Source organism: Tachypleus tridentatus, chromosome 9 (assembly GCF_004210375.1).
Source record: "Tachypleus tridentatus isolate NWPU-2018 chromosome 9, ASM421037v1, whole genome shotgun sequence".
Lineage (NCBI taxonomy): Eukaryota > Metazoa > Arthropoda > Merostomata > Xiphosura > Limulidae > Tachypleus > Tachypleus tridentatus.
The window spans coordinates 84,513,132-84,520,341 of record NC_134833.1 but is presented as its reverse complement, the minus strand read 5'-3'; positions in this window follow the sequence as shown (position 1 = coordinate 84,520,341).

Genomic DNA, 7,210 nt, shown 5'->3' with positions numbered 1-7,210 from the left:
CTTTTGTGTGTGTATGTCAACTGACCAAACATACTAACCAGTAGACCGCGCCTGGACACTTAAAGTAAATAAGAAACTTTATTTTTGTTTTACAGAACGGATAAAAAAGTGCTCCCTTTCAATTACATAAATGTCTATAGTACAAGTGTGAGTATATATGATACTTAATAGAAGAGAAAGGGTTGAGCTTTAAACTTTTTCTGATGACGAAAAACATAAATGTATTTAATCTGATGATCGTGGTTTATTTATTTTGCTGCAGCACAGTAGTTTATGGTTCGCTCCCTGTTATAGAAAAAAAAAAAGTACATACATATACCACGTTCTGCACTTTGGAATCGTGGTCACGTTATAAGAATGACAGTGAACAACATCCACTATTCGATAGATGTTGTTGATTAAGTGCTTTCCCTCTAGCGTATCAGTGCAAAATTCAGGACGGCTGGTGCAGATAGTCCTCGTGTAGCTTTACTCGATTATCTGAAGTAAACAAAAATTGTTCATCTGATGTTACTTTCCTGGTCGATAGTGCCTATACTAAACCGTAAAACGAGAACGTTAACCAGTCATCAAATCATATCAGAGCGGGATAACTAAATTAGATTGCCACTTAGGGAAAATTCCTTACTGAATGTTTTCTAGCACAGTAACCAGAGTCGCTTAGAACTTAAAAATGCCAGTAAAATTAACTTAATAGTATGTTTAACATTATTAGTAGTAATTACTTTAGGCTTTGGAATATTCTTACCTGTACGTCCATTGGAACATTAGATTCATGTACAATATGGTTGGATGTTCGAGTCAAGGAGAGTTTATCAATTCGTCATTCTTTGTATTTGAAAGGGCGAACAGACAGTGGTAAAAAACCGATTTAAAATTTTGTCTCACTTTGTTTTGTGAACTTTTCACCATTTATTTCATTACTGTGTCGTCGAAACCACGTGTGGCTCTCTCCATGTTTCATTCTACTATCATTACATAAAGTACGAGATGTTATGTACTTATTATAACACATACACTCCACCATTCATTGCATACAGTTTATGTTCTAAACGTGAAACCACTCTTTCTTACTTGAGAGCTAACACTTGCGCTGTTCGTTGCCGTCATGTGACAATTTTAACAATGTATGCTTTCCTATTGGTTGAAGGTGTTGAAATAATTGATTTATTGAGACACAGTCTGATGCCTAATAAGTTTGGTTTGTTTTAAATTTCACGCAGAGCTACACGAGGGCTATCTGCGCTAGCCGTCCTTAATTTAGCAGGGTAAGACTAGAGGGAAGGCAGCTAGTCATCACAACTCATCGATAGCTCTTATGCTACTCTTTTACCAACGAATAATGGGATTGACCATCACATTATAACTCCCCCATGGTTGAAAGAGCGAACATATTTGGTGTGACGAGGATTCGGACTCGCGACCCTCAAATTACGACTCAAGTTCCTTGACAACCTGGCCATGTCGAGCCAAAAGTTAAAATAAAAAGTCTAAAAATTAAGTGGTTTATGTAAATTCTCTTGTAAATATTTTTTAATTATGTTCTTAAGGGATCAATAACAACAATTGTTCATCATACAAAAGACATGGACAATTTAATTCATTTTAAATTCTATATATATATTTGCATTGTTTTATATTTCATGTTGATCTCTAGTTATTGTTTTTTCTTTATTTCTTACTTATGTTTATGCAACCTCCTATTATAGGTTTGTTTTATTTAATTTCGCGCAAAGCTAGATTATCTGCGCTAGCCGTCCCTAATTTAGCAGTGTAATACTAGAGGGAAGGCAGCTAGTCTTGAGCTACTCTTTTACCAACGAATAGTGGGATTGACAGTTTCATTATAATGCCTCCACAACTGAAAATGCAAGCATGTTTGGTGTGACAGGGTTTCGAACCCGCGACGCTCATATTACGAATCGAGTACCTTAATCTAGTATTCGTTTATTTTCGTTAATAACATGGTGAATTTAATGAATGAAGGTGTGTTTTCTTACAACAAAGCCACATCGATGTATCTGCTGGGTCCAACAAGGAGAATCGAACCACTGATTTTAGCGCTGTAAATCCGTAGACGTACCGTTGTACCAGCAGGGGACTGAATTTAATTGTTGTTTAACTTTATTGATTGCTTTAAATTAAGTACAAAGCTACGCAATGGGCTATCTGTGTTCTGCCCACCACGCGTATCGGAACCCGGATTTTAGCAGTGTGAGTCCGCAGATATGCCGCTGTGCCTCTGGGGAAGGGGCGTGTTAAGACTCATAATGTACGTAAATTAATATGTAGAATTATACACGGCCTCTTTTCGCAAATAAAAATATTTTAAAGTAAAGAAAAGTTCCTGTATATTTCTACATGATAAAGCTAGGTCACCGAATATTTTCCTAGCAACAGAACCTGTAACGCAAGAATTTTAGCTCGGTGTCCCAGTGAATACAATGAGTAATACAATATATATATATATATAGATGCATGTGTGTATTTGTTTAATGTATAGCTTTCAGTTTTCGTGGTTTTGAAAATTAGGCAAAAATCTAAATGTAAACGCTTCTTTCCGTCTGCCTATCTCGCTATCTATCCGTGTTGTTATAATTTGATTGTTTCTTGAATTTCGCGTAAAACTAGTCGACGGCTGTCTGCGTTGACCGTATATAATTTGGACGTGATGGGCTAAAGAAAAGGCAAATACTGTACGTAACCTACGGCCAACTCTTGGACAGCTCTTTATCAACGAATGATGGGAACAATTATCACATTATGCTCTTTCACAGGTGACAGGGTAAACATGTTTGGTTACGGGTATCGATCCCGCAACCCTTAGGTTGCAAGTTGAGTGTTCTGATCACCAGACATTGCATCAAGTATTTACATAATGAAAATGACCAAATTTCAAGTAATCAAAAATTAACTGCAATAGGAAGTTCCTAACTGATGTCACCGGAAGCTGGTTATATCCATTCATTTTGATTGGCGGCAATATTGTGTGAACATTCTTATAAACGTAACTTAAACGGCTTCGTTACAATTTTTGAACAACAGCTGGAAAACGTATTAGATATGTACAGCAAGCACTGTGCAAAAGTGTCAAAAGAAAGTCAATAATTTGATTTCAGACTACTTTAAAAAAATAATGGAACCAGACATGAAACATCAAAGTTTTATTCATCTTCATGTTTAATACAACAGAAGCTCGGTGGAAGCGCTTCAGTTGAATAAACAGTTAATATTTTGTGTGTTCCCCCTTTTGTTTTAATAACTACAGGCATTGTTTTAACATATTTAATCAAGTTCCCTTTGGGATGTTACTCTAAATGTCTTCTCTAATACACTTCCATAAAGCTTCTTTGGAAATAACTTTCGACGTGTTAGGTTTTGGTCCATTAAATCCATATCTGCTTAATTGGCTTGAGATCAAGGTTCTGTGGGGATCATTTTATCATTTTGATTACATCAGTAGGTTCTTTATTAGTCACGTTATTTCTGCATAGATTGGTTGAGTGTTTGGGGATATTATCTTCTTGGTAGTAGAATCTTTTATTAATAATACCCAAACTACTGGGATAAGTGTCTGATGGTACTTGCTCTGGTCCATTGTTCCATCTCTTTTGCAAATATCTTCTGTTGCGTCAGCAGAAAAATACCCACAAACCATCACAATGCCTTCCCCATGCTTCATGTTAAGTGCTATGCATTGAGGTGAGTATTTTTCAACTTTCTCTTGCTGGATGTACAATCTACTTTTTGAACCAAATGTTTTACAGTCATCAACAGTACAGTTGTTAAACGTTTTAGCGTTATTGGCGCTATTTAGAAATCGAAGTAAAAGTGTTTTTTTTTAACTGATACAGACCAAATATTCCATTTTCGTTGAGTTTTCTTGATACTGTAGATCTGGGCACTTCTCTCTCATTGGGTCGTATATCTCTTGCCTGAGATCAGTAGCAGTCTTCCTTCTGTTCTGAAGGCTGCATAAACGAAGGAGCTTAACATCAGTATCATTAACTTTAGGTGTTCTACCTCTTCCTTTCCTATTTTCAAACTAACCTATCTCGATCTCGAGTGTTTTGAGAGCATTTCAAGTCTGCAGTAATTTATCAAAGAGTCCAACTAACATCACGTAAAGCTTTTATGGCAACTTTCTGCTCCACTGAGAATAATCTTCGTTTTTCGGGTCGTGGTATACCAACAGAAATTAATAAATAATGTTAAACATTGTTTTTACCAAGGTTTATTTGTGGAGTGCTATTAAATTGATTTCATTTAGTATATACTACTATAATAGTAGCTTCTTTCTGTATAGTTAAGACACTGCATAGGGTACCATGATAGCTATTTGAGACCCTAAAATTGATCAGTATGTTCATTCAAGCTAAACCCTTATGATAAGCCCTTGGTACAAGTATATGAGAATGCCAAAATTGATAAGTATTCTCACCCTGGCTCATTCAATTGTCAATAGGGATGAGCGAAGAATTACCATAGTGTTGAAATTTATATTGTGTAATGGCATGTGAGAATTAGCCCATATCTTGTTTTAACACTTTTGGGTAGTACTGTACGCATGATAACATTTTATGCATAAAGTAAATTAAGATAAATGCTATTTATTCATATTAAATACAGTTTTGTTTTGTTTTTTAATTACACAGTTTATTTTAACAAAGTATCTCAACTTACTGGTCTTTAGTCCAACCATTCATATGTGTCAACACTGATTATCAGGTCAAAATGGCAGAATAAACGAGGTGTTTTTGACGGAATTATAAATTGGAAGAAAAAATATGTAGTGAAGAGAAACTGTAAGTTACTCTAGCCTAGGTATCCACCCCAGTGACAAGAAATGTTTAAGCTGATCTATCAATTTAAATTATTTCCCGAACTTTAAAAAGGTTAACTGTGTTGCACTCTTGGTTTCACTCAGATCTAAAGCTCTGACCTGCTTATACCGCTGACCGCGTAAAGTAATTATTAAACAATTCGGTCATGCTAAGAGCCATTTAACAATGACATATGGTAAATCAACATTTCTAATATCTGAGTTATATCAGATTTAGAAATGTGAATAACAGTGTGATTAATTATTAACAGTTTAGTGTAGAATATTTATTGAATTAAAAAAAAAAAAAAATTTATTATGGCCCGGCATGGCCTAGCGCGTAAGGCGTGCGACTCGTAATCCGAGGGTCGCGGGTTCGCGCCCCCGTCGCGCTAAACATGCTCGCCCTCCCAGCCGTGGGGGTGTATAATGTGACGGTCAATCCCACTATTCGTTGGTAAAGAGTAGCCCAAGAGTTGGCGGTGGGTGGTGATGACTAGCTGCCTTCCCTCTAGTCTTACACTGCTAAATTAGGGACGGCTAGCACAGATAGCCCTCGAGTAGCTTTGTGCGAAATTCCAAAACAAACAAACAAATTAAAATTTATCATTAACATTATTCATTCCTCTTCTCCTCCTACTTCTAAAGTGAATGTTGAGTTTTGTCTGGGTGTGCAACATTCCAAACACACTGAGGGAAGCGGGTGTCATAAACGACAGACAGTGGACGCTCAGACAGAAACCACGGATCACAATATATGTAAGATAAATTGATCAAAACAACATCACTTATACGTTCTAAAGGTGAAATAGACGTTATGTCATGTGTTTGAACATTATTGTAGCATCTCTGTGTGTATGTGTCCATTCCTCTGGGCCCGGCGTGGTCAGGTAATAAAGGCACTGGACTCGTAATCCGAGGATCGCGGGTTCGAATCCCCGTTGCACCAAACATGCACACCCTTTCAGCCGTGATGGCGTTATAATGTTACAATCAATCCAACTATTCGTTGGTAAAAGAGTAGCCCAAGAGTTGGCGGTGGGTAATGATGACTAGCTGCCTTCCTTCTAGTCTTACACTGCTAAATTAAGGATGGCTTGCGCAGATAGCCCTCATTTCGCTTTGCGCGAAATTCAAAATAAGTAAACAAACCATTTATCTGACGAACAACTTATTGTTGAATATTGTTAAATAATTCAACTTCGTGATGTCTACCAACTTTATGGTTTACTTACCTCCTCTAAGCAGGGGATATTGAGCAACTAAATGATTTTTTGTTCTAACTGTTTATTCTGTTGATGCCATCCATACCTATATTTACAGCATAATCATTGACAAGATCTGCTCCTGATTTTTCTCTATCTCATAAAGACTCACTCCTGAGACATTTGGAATCACTAATGGATAATTTCAGTTTTCTACCTATACCTGTTTCATTATTAACAGTGTAGGTTTTACTTACCCTCTTCAGTGTTTTTGTATGCACTGAACACTACAGTTTTATTTTTGTTCGTGTGTCATGTACCCGATGCTAACAAAGTGCTAATGTATGCGGACGACATAACTTCTTTTAAAAATATTTCAAAATGTGCTTTACAACCTTATTTGTGTGATGAACATGAGTTTTCTTGATATTTTTGCTGTCAAGTCTTTAAACTTTGGATCAGAATTTTGTTCAGTTCACTATATCTTTACCAAGTGAAAGAGCGGTACAGGGGTATTTATAAGTTGTATGAGCTAAACTCTTCTCATGTATTTAATGAAAATGATAACAGACGGACATAATTTACGTTTGTCGGATTTTCGTTGCATTTGACAACAATCTTGACACCAACCCCTCTGTTTTTTACGATATAAAGATGTACCCTCTCTTCAGTATCTATATACATACACATGTAATTTTGTTTGTTTTGAATTTCGCACAAAGCTACTCGAGGGCTATCTGTGCTAGCCATCCCTAATTCAACAGTGTAAGACTAGAGGGAAGGCAGCTAGTCATCACCACCAACCGCCAACTCTTGGGCTACTCTTTTACCAACGAATAGTGGGATTGACCGTAACATTATAATGCTCCCACAGCTGGGAGGGGAGCATGTTTGGCGCGACCGGAATGCGAACCTGCGACCCTCAGATTACGAGTCGCACGCCTTAACACGCTTGGCCATGCCGGGCCGTTTTCAAATGAAAGAAAATAAATGTGCAACTCGCACTGGCTTCTATATGTATACGAGACCAAATGAAACCTGTATTGACGAGGACAACCAATACGCAATGATATAGAAATGCAACTTTATCATGGTAATTGTTTTAGAACCGAGAAACGGGACAACATTACAAGTTTAGCCCACATTTTTAACCAGGATTTTAGGCCAACTATAAGTTTGACTT